Below are 16965 nucleotides of genomic sequence, written 5' to 3'. Positions count from 1 at the left end.
TGAAAATGAAATAGAAAATGCATTGCATTAGTGGAAACGGTTTTGAAGGGGGGGGGGAAGCATTGAATATACAAAATTATGTACCACAAAATGTACACAAAAATGCATGAATATTCATGCAGACTTTTCTTTAAAAAAACACACACCCACGAACACATTTGTAAATGCAGCAGACTGGACTTAATCCTGGAGAAAGAAGAAACTAAGAACAACTGAAATTGAAATATTCACACATCCCTGGTGAGAGACAGATGCAGTAACTTTATCCTTACAGCAATGCAGTGGAGAATTGCTATTTAAAATTTTTTTAAAGGAAATGGTCAGGGAACAGGTATATATTCAAAAGTAAGGTGGGATTGAAACCTAAGAGGAGTACGGATTGTGAACACCTAGTGGCAAATGTAGGACATTTACTCATCTTCAGGAAGTTAGTATTCAATTACTCCAGCTCTCTCCATTCCAGTAAGACTGTGAAGATAACAGGATTTCCAAACACGCTACAGACATAGGAGAGCAGGAAAGGCACAATGTGGAACTCTGGATTCTGTTCCTTTTGGCCATATGAGAAGTACATGAATTATTCCGTAAGTGTGAAATCAAAACAGAGCTATGTAGCCTTTGGATACGACCGGCATTCATGTTTAAGGAACTCCACATATCCAGACATAACAGTAAGGAAGGAGAGGCCTAGCATGGCACATCACAGAGGCACAGTGAGATACTACAAATTCACAAATTCAAAGAGAACAGTTCAGATAGATAGGCATGTGTCACTGGATTCTTCTAGACTTCAGTTCCTTTTGCGTGTTCAGACCTTTAAACCTCCCCCTTAAATAATTTCAGACAAGACTCAAATGTTAGTTTGGTTTTTGGCAGAATTTAGGCCACAACTTTATTGCTTACAGAAAGTGAGTGGTTGCATAGGCTCTGGTTCGACTAGCTCCCTGCACCGTTGCAGGTAGCACTGACCCAGGGCACCAGCATAGCTCAGCCTAGGGTGAACACCCAGATAGGCGGAAAGCCAGGAAGAGGCTATGTCCACCACCCAGATGTCCCCCTGGACTCAGGCACGGGCACAACCCCCTCACAGGGTTGACCAAACCATTGAGTCCCTGGATTCCTTTAATAGAATATCCTTCACATAGGGATGGCAAGAGCGTTCTCCCATCCCTATCACCTGAACCAGCGCCTATCCACAACCTTACAAGTTGTGATGATTTGCTATGCGGCAGGCAAAACCCAAATGGCACCAGCCAATCAGCCAAGTGGGGAAAATTCCACGACAGATGACACACGACGGCATAGCAAGGTCAAGCGCACAAGCCCTAAATATAGGGAGAGGTGGGTGGGTGTTCCGATTCATGCACCGAAAGAGGAAGTTCTGGGTCACGTGCATAGGTATATATAGGTCCCTTGATCCGTTTAGCCTGCGTCCCATTGGCCTGATTAAACCCTGCATCAAGGGACCTACCAATCGGGTGTTGTGCCTATTCAATCAAACCCAACCACAACACAGGGTTTGGTTGCCAGGCCTCACCATAAGGAAGGAAGGAAGGACCTGATTTCCCATAATTTACATAAAACTCCAGACAGATACGTAATCTGGTTGAGCTGGGATGTATTTGTGTTTCGTGAGATTTAGGCTGCCCAATCCTCTATTAGGAACCTTCTCTCCCTTATGCTCCAAGATTGCTTCAGCTGAATTTTGTGTTAGGAGCTGATGAGTTATTCCTTTGTAGCCTTCTGCAGCCTGAAGGAGAGAGAATGAATGAATACTATAAGTGTAATTTATCATTATTCATACCGTTTCCCACCTGAGTGCTTGAAATAAGGCAGGAAACTCAAGTGGATGCATAGTGAATAACAGAAATAATTTACACCTCAGTTTAAGACTACATAACCATTTCATAAGCGGTGACACAGGGCCAACAGCTGCTGTTATGGCCTGGTTCAGAGCTGTCAGTTAGGTCCACATATTGATTTGTTACTATAATGGTTCTGCCCTGATGTCACTCACCTCTATTCCCGAATGTATTTATACAAGCCTAATTGAGAATGAGAGTTTGTTTGGGTTGGAGGGGGAGAAAGAAAGAAAGAAAGAAAGAAAGAAAGAAAGAAAGATGTGTGTGTGAATTAATGTGAGGAGAGAGAGGCATCTGAACTAGACAAGTGTGGGGATCTTTTTATTTTCCACCTCAAAAGGCCAAGGAATTGCCATTTCCTTCCTTCCTTCCTTCCTTCCTTCCTTCCTTCCTTCCTTCCTTCCTTCCTTCCTTCCTTCCTGTATCTGTGATCCCTATGTTGTTGTCTTTTTAAAGCAAAAATTGGCACTCAGTGTGGTTTAGAGTGAAAATGCACACAAAAATACCATTATAAAATTAGCTACCATACTAAGCTCAAGGTCTTGGTAGCAGCATAGAAAGCTCTGTACAGCTTGAGAGCAAAATAGCTAAAAGACCCTGTTGCCCCTTATATAGCCAACTGATTGCAGAGCTCTGTGGGATAGGGCCTCCTGCAGATACCATCTCACCAGGACCTCCATTCCATACAATGCAGGAAAGAGGCCTTGAGTGCTGAGCATCTGCCCTTTAGAATTCCCTACCGTATAAGACAGATGCTGCATCTATTATCTTCCACCTTCATTTCTCAACAAGTCTCTTAAGCAGAGATTTTTATTCCGGTCTTATTTAAAATTGTTTTTATACATATTATTTTGCTGGTTCTTCTTTCTTGTTCAATTGCTCCCGGATGTTTAGTGGGAAGAAATTCATGAGTGAAATAAATCATAGAATTGTAGAGCTGGAAGGGAATCCCAAGGATCATCGGGTTCAACCCCCTGCAATGCAGGAATCTCAGCGACAGCATCCATGACAGATGGCCATCCAACCTCTGCTTAAAAACCTCCAAGGAAAGAGAGTCCACTATGTTCCGAGGGAGACTGTTCCTATGCTGAACAGCTCTTACTGAACAATTCAAAGTCATGCATGGGAGTTAAGGATAGGAAATGTCTCCTGCCAATTGATGATACCTGAAGGAGCATCTCCACCCCCATCGTTCTGCCCGGACACTGAGGTCCAGCTCCGAGGGCCTTCTGGCGGTTCCCACACTGCGAGAAGCAAAGTTACAGGGAACCAGACAGAGGGCCTTCTAGGTAGTGGCGCCCACCCTATGGAATACCTTCCCATCAGATGTCAAGGAAATAAACAACTATCTGACTTTTAGAAGACATCTGAAGGCAGCCCTGTTTAGGGACGTTTTTAATGTCTGATCTTTTATCGTCTTTTTAATGCTCTGTTGGGAGCTGCCCAGAGTGGCTGGGGAAACCCAGCCAGATGCATGGGGTATAAATAATATGTTGTTGTTGTTGTTGTTGTTGTTGTTGTTGTTGTTACTCTTACTATAATGGTTCAGGTTCTCCAGAGGAACAGGGCAGAACAGCTCAGACTAATGGGAAAGCAGCCCTCAGTTGAGCTGCCACTTATTACCCAAATTGGTTACATTTTCAGAGCAAATGGGACCCTCTTAAATTGAGGGTCCTGGTTGCGCTCGGGACCCTTAAGCCACCCCCATGGGGTGTGTTGTTGCTAGGCATGGCCCAAGCATTGTCTGTTGGGCCCCGGGATCGCTCTTGGCTGTTTGGGCCAATTGGGGCGAGTGGCGTGATCCCGGGGACCTATAAATGCGGCAGCACGACGGGGGTGGGGCACTTGCTTCACGCTGCCAAACTGAGCTGAGGCCGTCATCTGGTGAATTGTTCAAGGCCGTAGCTATACCCACCATTGCCCTCATTTTTTTCTCTCTTCGTTAGAAAACCCTGTGCTTGCTTCCTTCTGACTCTATCCTTAGTTTCTCAATCTCTTCTTCAGCTCCCTAAAATCAATCCCCCCACGGCCCGGACCTTCCGCAAACCTTCCTCATTGTGTGAGCCTTCCCCAGTGTGGTGTAGTGGTTAAGAGCGGTAGACTCGTAATCTGGTGAACCGGGTTCGCGTCTCCACTCCTCCACATGCAGCTGCTGGGTGACCTTGGGATAGTCACACTTCTCTGAAGTCTCTCAGCCCCACTCACCCCACAGAGTGTTTGTTGTGGGGGAGGAAGGGAAAGGAGAATGTTAGCCGCTTTGAGACTCCTTCAGGTAGTGATAAAGCGGGATATCAAATCCAAAGTCTTCTTCTTCTGTGCTAGGTTCATGGAATCATAGATTTGTAGAGTTTGAAGGTACCCCGAGGATTATCTAGTCCAACTCCCTGAAATGCAGGAATTTCAACAAGTGGTCCCCCATCCAATTTGAAACCATACCGGACCCTGCTTAGCTTCCTAGTCCCTTGTGGCTTCCTAGTCCTAGGTTACCTTATTCCTTCTCATTTTCTCTGCGGGTGTCCCTTGCCTCCATTTAGAATTGTATTTGATATTCTCCTCACCCTCCATTGCCTTTCTGCTTTGGATATACAGTATAGTCCCATTCCTTGCCTCTTGATTGTTTCCTTTCATTCTGGGTGCTGCCCCACCTCTAATTTGCTGGCTTCGATCCAGTTTATGAAGTTATTTACTGGGAAAGGGCTTGAGGGCCTCGGGGCGCAAACCCAAAGCTTGAACTCATCCTGATTACCAGCACTGGGTTAATGGGCCATCATATGCTACTTGCAGCTTTGGTATTTGTTTATCCTAGGTCTGGCTGCCTTTGAGAAGAAGCTTGCAACATGCAGCCAGTAGCAGTGGTTACATAACTTTATGACCACTACTCCATAGCAATTGTTATACAATTCCATTCACCATATAGATGGGGTATGTACTTTTGGTTTTATTTCATATTGAATTGACATTATAGCTCATGCTTACAGCTTATAATAATTTGAGTTATTGTAAGTTATCATGCATATGCAGGTCATCGTTTCAATAATTCATTTGCAGTTTATAAAGCATTTCTGTATCCTTCTGCTGTGCTGAAGAAGAATTCCACGAAACAGTGGATATATCCAGAATCGCTGTTCACTACGTCTGTTTGCGGACTACTTCGGCCGCATTGGACATCATAAAACAAAGCTTTACGGCTTGTTTTCACCAGATAAGAATCTGACCCATTGCTTCTTTCAGAGACTTATAAGACTTTCATTTGGTTCTATGTTTTCAAGAGAATCCATCAAGAGTGCATATTTTATGACTTTCAGAGATTTATAAGATTTCTGTTTATTTGGTTTTGCAGACAGTGCATTTCATATATTTCATACTGTTCAATGTTCTGTATAGATTATACAGAGTTTATATTGACATCACATTGTTGTGCTTGGTCATTGTGTTGCCTTGGGTATTACTGATAATTGTTTTTAACACAGGGGTTTAATTGTTTGGTTGCCTTTGAGAAGTGGCACTTTAATATTATTTGAGCTGCCTTCTCCTTCTTTGCATCCTGAGCATCTCCCACAAGACTGGACGACGAAACAACAAAAAGCATGCTTTTGGTTGTTTTGCTCTGCTGGTCAGATAACCTGAATGTGTGAACTGCGGAGGGAAATGAAGACAAAACCGAAAGGTGCTGTGACATTGTGCCGCAGCAATGAAACAGTGAAATTGCCTGCGGCACAGGACAGCAGGAGGAATGACAGAGTTGGCTGGTTTCATGTCAGGATGTACAGTATTTGTGTGCCTTAAATTATTCTACACTAACAAGCATCTCGATATAGCAATTCAAGCAGAATTTTTTCTATGGGAAAACGAGATGGGTGGCTTTTCAGAAATGGGGAGAGGGGGTTGGGGAAGACAACTCAAAATCTAAATAATCTATTGACAACCCAGCAGGTTGAATCGGCTGGAAGAGAACCAGGCTTTCATCGCTGCTCATTGCAGGATCAAAAATTTAATCATCAATAACTTCCACGACAGTGTCTCGTATATCTCACTGAGTTCACATTTGTAGATTGAGGGGGTCGAAGAGGCAAGCAGAGAAATCAGCTGTGGCAAATGAATGCGAAGTAAGGAGCCCAGTAGTTTAGCTCAAGAAAGATATGGATTTGTGGCAAGGCAATGGTGGGCTGTGCGATAGCCTCAGAAATATCATTTAAAATTAATGTGATTGACAGTTTGATGGCTGTAGCAGCCAGTGCCATATTAAATAAATGAGGGGCACTATGCTGAATACTTGGGCTACCTCATGAGAAGAGAAGACTCCCTGGAAAAGACCCTGATGCTGGGAAAGATGGAGGGCACAAGGAGAAGGGGACGACAGAGGACGAGATGGTTGGACAGTGTTCTCAAAGCTACCAGTATGAGTTTGATAAAACACTGCTGGAGGCAGTGGAAGACAGGAGTGCCTGGCGTACTCTGGTCCATGGGGTCACAAAGAGTCGGATACGACTAAGTGACTAAACAACAATGCTGAACTACCTTCCACCAGCAGGACTATTTAGGCAGAGAAGATGAGAACAGAGGCCGGCCAAGTGGAAGAAGAATGAGCAACAGAATGCAGAGGAGCAAAGGAAGATACAGAAACGCATTGGGAGATGTAGCCAGAAGTGAGGAAGAGAATGTCAGAGAAAGGGGCAGGGAAAAGAAATGAGAAATGAGCTAGTGAGAGGTTATATAAGCAGACCAGCATGTTTTGTTATGGGTTCTACAAGCAATAATAATCATAGCAGTGATGTAGTAGTATTAATACAGTGGTGCCTCGCAAGACGAAAAGAATCCGTTCCGGGAGTCTTTTTGTCTTGCGGTTTTTTCGTCTTGCAAAGCAAGCCCATTGATGGAGTAGCGCTATTAGCGCTATTGGCTAAAAAAGGGCTAAAAAGGGCTTTTTTAGGGGGGATTAGCGGTTTTGCTGCTAAAATGCTTTTAGCAGCTTAGCGATTCAGAATAAGGGGTTTTGGAGCAAAAATAAATAAATCGATTTTTTTCGTCATTTTTCATCTTGCGAAGCAAGCCCATAGGGAAATTCGTCTTGCAAAGCAAGCCCATAGGGAAATTCGTCTTGCGAAGCGCCTCTGCAGACGGAAAACCCTTTCGTCTTGCGGGTTTTCCGTCTTGCGAGGCATTCGTCTTGCGGGGCACCACTGTACGCACCCATCAGCTGCAGTTGTGCAATCACTCTGGCTGAATCCTGATTCAAATCTGGCCAATTCAGGTTGACCCAGGATTCAGTTGGAGTGGGTTGAGGCCTGGATCCGGGCTGGGCCTGGAATTGGATTGGGGAGGCCCTTGCGAAGCCCTATAATAATAATAATAATAATTTATTATTTGTACCCCGCCCATCTGGCTGGGTTTCCCCAGCCACTCTGGGCGGCTTCCATAGAAACAAAAAATACAGTAAAATATCACAGATTAAAAACTTCCCTGAACAGGGCTGCCTTAAGATGTCTTCTGAATGTCAGGTAGTTATTTATCGCTTTGACATCTGCTGGGAGGGCGTTCCACAGGGCGGGCGCCACTACCGAGAAGGCCCTCTGCCTGGTTCCCTGTAGCTTTGCTTCTCGCAATGAGGGAACCGCCAGGAGGCCCTCGGAACTGGACCTCAGTGTCCGGGCAGAACGATGGGGGTGGAGACGCTCCTTCAGGTATACTGGGCCGAGGCCGTTTAGGGCTTTAAAGGTCAACACCAACACTTTGAATTGTGCTCGGAAACGTACTGGGAGCCAATGAAGGTCTTTCAAGACCGGTGTTATGTGGTCTCGGCGGCCGCCCCCAGTCACCAGTCTAGCTGCCGCATTCTGGATTAGTTGTAGTTTCCGAGTCACCTTCAAAGGTAGCCCCACGTAGAGCGCATTACAGTAGTCCAAGCGGGAGATAACCAGAGCATGCACCACTCTGGCGAGACAGTCCGCGGGCAGGTAGGGTCTCAGCCTGCGTACCAGGTGGAGTTGGTAGACAGCTGCCCTGGATACAGAATTGACCTGTGCCTCCATGGACAGCTGTGAGTCCAAAATGACTCCCAGGCTGCGCACCTGGTCCTTCAGGGGCACAGTTACCCTATTCAGGACCAGGGAGTCCTCCACACCAGCCCGCCTCCTGTCCCCCAAAAACAGTACTTCTGTCTTGTCAGGATTCAACTTCAATCCATTAGCCGCCATCCATCCTCCAACCGCCTCCAGGCACTCACACAGGACCTTCACCGCCTTCACTGGTTCTGATTTGAAAGAGAGGTAGAGCTGGGTATCATCTGCATATTGATGGACACCCAGTCCAAACCCCCTGATGATCTCTCCCAGCGGCTTCATATAGATGTTAAAAAGCATGGGGGAGAGGACGGAACCCTGAGGCACCCCACAAGTGAGGGCCCAGGGGTCTGAACACTCATCCCCCACCACCACTTTCTGAACACGGCCCAGGAGGAAGGAGCGAAACCACTGTATAACAGTGCCCCCAGCTCCCAGCCCCTCTAGACGGTCCAGAAGGATGTTATGGTCGATTGTATCAAAGGCCGCTGAGAGATCCAGCAGAACCAGGAAACAACTCTCACCTTTGTCCCTAGCTCGCCGGAGATCATCAACCAGCGCGACCAAGGCAGTTTCAGTCCCATGGTGAGGCCTGAATCCCGATTGGAAGGGATCCAAATGGTCCGCATCCTCCAGGCGTGCCTGGAGTTGTTCAGCAACCACGCGCTCAATCACCTTGCCCAAGAATGGAAGATTTGAGACTGGGCGATAGTTGGCCATACTGGCCGGGTCTAAAGATGGTTTTTTAAGAAGCGGTTTAATGACCGCCTCTTTCAGCGGATCTGGGAATGTTCCCTCACAGAGGGAAGCATTCACCACCCCGCAGAGCCCATCGCCCAGCCCTTCCCGGCTTGCTTTTATTAGCCAGGATGGGCAAGGATCAAGGAGACAGGTGGTTGGTTTCACGCGTCCAAGCAGCCTGTCCACATCCTCGGGGGTAACGGATTGAAATTGATTCCATGCAACTTGACCAGACAGAGCTCTAGCACTCTCCCGCCCCGGCCCTGCTCCCACGGTGGTGTCTAGCTCCTTCCGAATATGAGTGATTTTATCTGCAAAAAACTTTGCAAAATCGTTGCAGGAGATCTTGGGGTCTTTACAAGGCCCCGGTGGTAAAGGTGGTTCCGTTAAATTGCGAACCACCTGAAAGAGTCTCCTGCTACTATTTTCTGCAGATGCAATAGAGGCGGCGAAGAAAATCTTCTTCGCCGTCGCTATCGCCACTTGGTAGGCTCGACGTTGAGCTCTAACCTGTGTCCGGTCAGATTCGGAGTGAGTTTTCTGCCACCGACGCTCTAACCGTCTCAACGATTGTTTCATCACCCTCAGCTCTGAAGAAAACCACGGGGCTGTCCGGGCTCCATGCAATCGGAGAGGGCGCTTCGGAGCCAGACAGTCGATAGCCCTGGTTAACTCCGCATTCCAGCGGGCCACCAGGGAATCAGCTGAAAGGCCATCAACATGGGCTAAAGCATCCCCTACCACTCTCTGGAAACCATTTGGATCCATTAAGTGGCGGGGGCGGACCATCCGAATTGGTCCCACCTCCCTGCAGAGGGGAAGGGTCGCGGAGAAGTCCAGTTGCACCAGGAAGTGATCTGACCATGGCACTTCTTTTGTTTCACTTTTACTTAGTGTCAGATCACCCACGTCACTAGAGGTGAACACCAGGTCTAAGGCATGTCCATGACTATGAGTTGGGCCAAACTTATTCAGGGACAGCCCCATGGAGGCCATGCTTTCCACGAAGTCCCGAGCAGCCCCTTGTAAGGTCGTGTCGGCATGGATGTTAAAATCCCCTAGGACAACCAAACTAGGTGTCTCCAGGAGAAAATCCGCCACGACCTGAAGCAGCTCGGACAGGGAATCCTTGGTGCAGCGGGGAGGTCGGTACACCAGAAGGAATCCTGTACTGCCCCTATTGCCCAACTTCCAGAACATGCACTCAGAGAGCTGGATCTTCCCAGTAGGACGCCTGGTGCAAGCTAGTGACTTCCTAAAAATCACTGCAACCCCCCCTCCCCGCCCACATGACCTGGGTTGCTGTGCGTAAGAGAAACCTGGTGGGCAAGCAGCGGCAAGGACAGGCCCATCTGCTTCCTCCAACCAGGTCTCTGTCACACATGCCAGGTCAAATCCTCCATCCACAATCAAGTCGTGGATGGTAGTGGTTTTATTCATCATTGACCTGGCATTGCACAGCAACACTTTCAGGTCATATGGGTTTCCCCTGTTGATTCCAGTATCCATCCGGTCAAGGCCAGACCCGGAGGCAGGGATAGTCTTCAAACAACGACTAAACCTGCCTCCTCGGTAATGACATGGTCTGGTCTTAGCGTAACTCCGCCTCCTGCCCATGATCACCGAGATCGGATGTCCCAGTGCTTTCCCCACATTTGTTCTCATTAGTAGATATCAAGCAGGATTCCTTTCCAAGACAACAAAAGAGCAGATAACATTGACTTGCGTGACTGTTGGATTTTTTTGTGGGTTGTGTTTTTTTTTTGGGGGGGGGGGTTGTAAGTGTATTCTGCCAGATGTCATTGACATAATAATGGTGGATTTATCCTGGGCCGTTTACATCATTCCACTTTATTAGTTGTTCTGTGATGCTTCCTCGTTATCGCAATCTGTAAGACATCCTTGCACCACAAAATCACCACCAACCCCGCTCTTCAACATTTGTGGTATGAAAAGCTGCAGGATTTCGGCAGGAAGCTAGAGGACATAAGGTAACTGGATTCAAAGCAGTAGGTCCATCCTGAAAACTTTGCAGATGCAAAAGAAAACAGATTGCATATAACCACCCTGATTCAATCACGAGCACAAATCATCATAAATACACAAATGATGTCTGGAGGGACTCTAGATAAAGGTTTTCAGCTAATACACTACTGGCTATTACATACCAACTTAAAGTCTTATTGTCTAGATTATCTGCAAAATAAACTTTGATGGCATAATTACAGATGCGATCTGAAGGCACTTAGGAGGCCATTATTAGAAGCAAAAATAACCACCCTGAGCTAACAAGAGGCTTAATATATGAACAATGAAAAGTAGTGATGTATGATAGAAACTCAAAATTGTAAAATACTGTACAGATGCAGTACACCATTCTTTTTTCAAGAAAAAACAAGCTGGAGAAAATAGAATGATTGGCTACAGGATTCCAGATTAGAAATAGCTATTACTAGATAGTCCTTTTAAGTTACGCGGGTGGTCCTGTGGGTTAAACCACAGAGCCTAGGACTTGCCGATCAGAAGGTTGGCTGTTCGAATCCCCGTGATGGGGTCAGCTCCCGTTGCTCGGTCCCTGTTCCTGCCAACCTAGCAGTTTGAAAGCACGTCAAAGTGCAAGTAGATAAATAGGTACCGCTCTGGTAGGAAGGTAAGCGGCGTTTCTGTGCGCTGCTCTGGTTCACCAGAAGCGGCTTAGTGATGCTGGCCACATGACCAGGAAGCTGTACACCGGCTCCCTCAGCCAATAAAGCGAGATGAGTGCTGCAACCCCAGAGTCGGCCATGACTGGACCTAGTGGTCAGGGGTCCCTTTACCTTTACTTTAAGTTTGGCTTCTCCAGATGTTGCCAGACTACAGCTCTATCATCCCTGTTCAATGGTCATGCTGGTCATATATCATGGAAATCCAATATCTGGGAGGCCAAAGGTTTACTACCACTGTTTTAAGATGATAAGGAATCAAACACTTATGAGATGGCATCTATTGATTACTAAAATTCTTGGGATGGCAAGATGTGCCTATGGTCAAGTAGTGTAAAAGATGCATCAGAAATCACAAGGTGCTGCTGAGAGGAATGCCCAGGTTAGTGTCTTAAAAATTTATTTATCTTATTTTATTTATTAAATTTCTATACCACCCTTTATCTGACAATCACAGGGTGGTTTACAATAGAAAAACGCAAAAATACATAACATGGGAACAAAAGAAAACAATAACTCTTTCCCCTACCCCAGTTTAAAAGGCCATAGATTGGCTGATTAGCCAACGGACTGGGAGAAGAGGAATATGTTTTTGTCTGGTGCCTAAAGATATGTAACCAAATCACCAGGGGAGCCTACCTAGGAAGAGCATTCCACAAGCAGGGAGCCACCACAGAAAAGGCCTTGTGTTCTTGTGTTGCCATCCTCTGGACCTCTTGTAGAGGAGGCACATGAAGAAGGGCGTCAGATGATGATTGCAGGGTGAGAGGACCCTCTGAATAAACCCATATAATATACCCACTCCTAGCTACGTGAACATGAACAGAATCACGTCCAGTTTTCCAAGGTTCATTTCCTAAGCTCAGTATACACTTCAGATGAGCACGATTCCGTAGGCTTGATACATTTTAATGTGTTTTTCAGACATGTAGAATGCGAATGTATGTTTTAATCTGTTTTTATATTGCTGTTTTTATGTTTTGATTGATTTACAGAGTTGTTTATGGTTCTTCACTGATAATTTTATTGTTTTCTTCTCTTTGTAAACCGTTTTGAGGTGTTTTTTTAAAAAAAACAATCAAGCAGTTAAAATTTTTTAATGAAATAAATAAAATAAATAAACAAATAACACCGCTGCCCATCTTTTTTCTTTGGCCATTTTACAAAGCGAAAGAGTCATCTTTAATAGCTGTGATCAAAGGGATTAAATGTGGTTTCTGTCTGACTGAGTCTGCTGACTTCAAGCTTTGTAGTACAGTATGGATAGGATCCAGAAATACAACACAACTTGGGGCTCACTTTGCCCAGTGAAAAACAGCAGTGTAACCACTCTGGGTTAGTTTTAACGGAGAGCAGATTTCCTAAACAAATTAAGTGGCCACAGGATTAAAATGAACTGATGATATTGATAAAAACCCGCATATTTTACATAGAAAGTTTCCCCGGGAAGGAAAAAGCTCCCCCTTCTCCCTGCAAAAATTCAATTCTCAAGGCTCTGCGCCGTTCATAATGTTGCCTTGAGCCTGGAAAAGCGGAACAATAGGACTGAAAGAGTCATGAATTACACTCATTCATCTATAAATGTCAGTGGTACCAGAATTAAATGCTAGCATTGTTAACTACTTTGTTGCCAGTAATCACAAAGGAAGCAATTATTTGTAATTATTTATATGTTTGTATCAAAGATTTTTTTCTTCTTCTTCCAAGGACCAACCAAAGTGTTATTTGTTTATTGCATTTCCACCCCAACCTTCTCCTGAATGCCTTGCTCTCCCCCCCATGGGTTTTTTGTTTGTTTGTTTTGTATTCTTTGCTGATACAGTGGAACCACAGTCTTCGAGCATCTCGGAAGCTGAACAATTCAGAACCTGAATGCCAAAAACCCAGAATTGCTTCCATTTTTGAACACACCTAGTAAGTCGAATGGCTTCTGCTGCATATTTTTCCATTTTTTCAATTGATTTTGCCGACCACCCATTGTCAAACACTCTTCTGGAACAGAATACTTTCAAAAACCGAGGTTCCACTGTGAAATTAAGAAATACCTAGGCCATTTTACAGTGGAACTTCGGTTTTTGAAAGTATTCCGTTACGGCACAGCAGCAGCGGGAGGCTCCATTAGCTAAAGTGGTACCTCAGGTTAAGAACAGTTTCAGGTTAAGAATGGATCTCCAGAACAAATTAAGTTCTTAACCGGAGGTACCACTGTATACCAAAATCCTAAATCAGCTCTCTTCCCACATTCAAAAGTTTAAAGCTGTCCTGGGTTGTTGTTGCTTTTTGCCAATCTGAGGCTGCACAAAGCAGTCTTGAGTCCTCAGCTATCTAGGACAATAGTAGCCAATATCATTCCAGATGTTGTCGGATTGCAAGTCTCCTCAGCTCCAGCCAGCATGGCCAATTGTCAGGGATGATGGGAGTTATGATCCAACATCTAGAGAGCCCCACTTTGACGGCTCTGAGGCTGAAGAGACATCACCTTGCCAACAAAGGTCCGTATAGTAAAAGCTATGGTTTTCCCAGTAGTGATGTATGGAAGTGAAAGCTGGACCATAAAGAAGGCTGATCACCGAAGAATTGATGCTTTTGAATTATGGTGCTGATGGAGACTCTTGAGAGTCCCATGGACTGCAAGAAGATCAAACCTATCCATTCTGAAGGAAATCAGCCCTGAGTGCTCACTGGAAGGACAGATCCTGAAGCTGAGACTCCAATACTTTGGCCACCTCATGAGAAGAGAAGACTCCCTGGAAAAGACCCATGTTGGGAAAGATGGAGGGCACAAGGAGAAGGGGACGACAGAGGACGAGATGGTTGGACAGTGTTCTTGAAGGTACTAACATGAGTCTGACCAAACTGCGGGAGGCAGTGGAAGATAGGAGTGCCTGGCGTGCTCTGCTCCATGGGGTCATGAAGAGTCGGACACGACTAAACGACTAAACAACAACAACAACACATTCCAAGCAACTTGTGATATCCATCTGCAGCATCTGCCATTAATTTCCCCTCCTGGATGGACAGCCCTCACTGAATTAAGGTCCAGCTTGGTTCAGCAATATTCAACTGTTTTAAACTTTCCCTGTTTACTAAGGTGGAAACAATTTGGCTACTGATGTACTTGTAACTAAATTGGGTAATGAGCAGAATTTCTTAGCTTTGTGCACTTTCTAATTAATGGAGTGTGCAAAAGTGGGAAGGTTTCTCGTTTCATTTTTTTAAAAAGCATCATGCGTTAAGGGGGGGGGGGGGGTAATAAAAAATCTTTTCACCCAGAACAAATCAAAGGTGCTCAAGGAGGCAAGAAAAACAAGTCGTGCATAGACTCCCGACACAAATATTTTTAGCTGAGGAAACATTAGTATTAACAGTTCACAGCAGTTTGGTAATTTACTTTCTCACTTGTTGAAACTGTTGTCTCATTATCAAGCTTAAAAAGTACCGTATTTTTCACTCCATAAGGCGCACTGGACCATAAGGCACACCTGGTTTTTAGGGGGGGAAATCAAGAAAAAAATCCATCCTGCTGGTTGTCTTGGCTTCCTCTTTAGCCGCATGCAACCTCTCCAGCCGGGAGAAGCCAAGACAGTGAGCAGGATGGATCCCGCTCGCTGTCTTGGATTCATTTTTAGCCATGGGGCTGGGGCTGGGGAAGCCCGAGCTTCCCCCAACCCCAGCCCTCAGAACAGGTCTGGGAGCGGTAGCAAGGTTGTGAAGAGGGAACACGCGCTGTGCTCCAAAGGCTTCAGGCGGCTATCCCTGAAGCCTAGAGAGCGAGAGAGGTCGGTGCTCACTGACCCCTCTCGCTCTCCAGGCTTCAGCGAAAGCAATGCGTAGCCTCCGGAGCACGGAGGGAGTGCTCCCTCTGTGCTTTGGAGGCTTCGCGTTGCTATCGCTGAAGCCAAGGAGCCTGCATTCGCTACATAGGATGCACACACATTTCCTCTTAATTTTTGGAGGGGAAAAAGTGTGTCCTATAGAGAGAAAAATACGGTAACCAATTTTAATTTGGGGTAAAATAATTTTATGGATTAAACCAGGTAATCACACATATTAAGTGCTAACACAGCTTAGAAACAACCAATTCTCACAGGTTGTAGTGGGGACAATATATCCCACCCATATTAAAATAATAATAACAATTCTAACAACGCCAGCGGACAATATCAGGATTATGATTAGGAAAAGGTGACAGGTTCTCCTTCTCCTTCTTAAAGAATTCTTTCCAAAATGTGATTCAAATAGCACTGGGGGACCTAAACAATCCCAAGACATATAGGACTTAAAGTAAAAGCATCACTGAACTTCATAAAGGACAACAGGAAATAAGAAATGGTGTGTAAAATATATTTTTCATCTAAGAGGGCACATGTATACCTACTGGTTATAAGCAACTCAGTTTCCAGATGAGTACAGACCTGCCCTAAAGATGTGTCTCTTGCGTACAGCTGAAGTGTTTATAGCTATATGTACTACTGCATGATGGCTTCTACGTATCATAGCCCCCAATGCTAGGGGCCTCTAATACCTATAGAGATTCAGAGGTTGAGGTACAGGCTGCTCAACTGAGGGGAGAAGCTTTTGTACTTTCTCCCATCTCCTATCTGCCAGAGGATATATGGTTCTAACCTTGGACTCATAATATGGGTCCCAAAGAGCACCTCCAACCCAACAACCTCAGAGAAGCCAATGGATACAGGCAAATACAGTGGTACCTCATGTTACAGACGCTTCAGGTTACAGACACTTCAGGTTACAGACTCCGCAAACCCAGAAATAGTACCTCAGGTTAAGAACTTTGCTTCAGAATGAGAACAGAAATCGTACTCTGGTGGTGCGGTGGCAGCGGGAGGCCCCATTAGCTAAAGTGGTGCTTCAGGTTAAGAACAGTTTCAGGTTAAGAACGGATCTCCAGAACGAATTAAGTTCTTAACCTGAGGTACCACTGTACCCTTTAGATCTTCATTGGCTCCCAGTACGTTTCTGAGCACATTTCAAAGTGTTGGTGCTGACCTTTAAAGCCCTAAATGGCCTTGGTCCAGTATACCTGAAGGAGTGTCTCTACCCCCATTGTTCAGCCCAGACACTGAGATCCAGCGCCAAGGGCCTTCTGGTGGTTCCCTCGCTGCGAGAAGTGAGGTTACAGGGAACCAGGCAGAGGGCCTTCTCGGTAGTGGCGCCTGCCCTGTGGAATGCCCTCCCAGCAGATGTCAAGGCAATAAACAACTATTTTACTTTTAAAAGACAACTGAAGGCGGCCCTGTTTAGGGAAATTTTTAATGTCTGATGCTGTATTGTTTTTAATATTCAGTTGGAAGCCGTCCAGAGTGGCTGGGGAAACCCAGCCAGATGGGTGGGGTATAAATAAATTATTATTATTATTATTATTATTATTATTATTATTATTATTATTATTATTTAGTAAATAGAGCCAGCACCTCCCTCAGAAAGGTGGGGCCAGTTACAGAACAGGCTTCCAAAAGCCTACAAAAGATTTCAAATAGCTTCAGATGTCTGCAGAGGCAATGTTCCAATAGTTGCAATAGGACCCAGAGCTCCAGCTGGCAGGACCCACCAAGAGCTGTCCGTGGTCCTGAAAGCCCT

Source organism: Podarcis tiliguerta (genome assembly GCF_965153285.1).
Source record: "Podarcis tiliguerta genome assembly, chromosome: 10".
NCBI classification, from domain to species: domain Eukaryota; kingdom Metazoa; phylum Chordata; class Lepidosauria; order Squamata; family Lacertidae; genus Podarcis; species Podarcis tiliguerta.
This window is presented reverse-complemented; position numbering follows the sequence as displayed.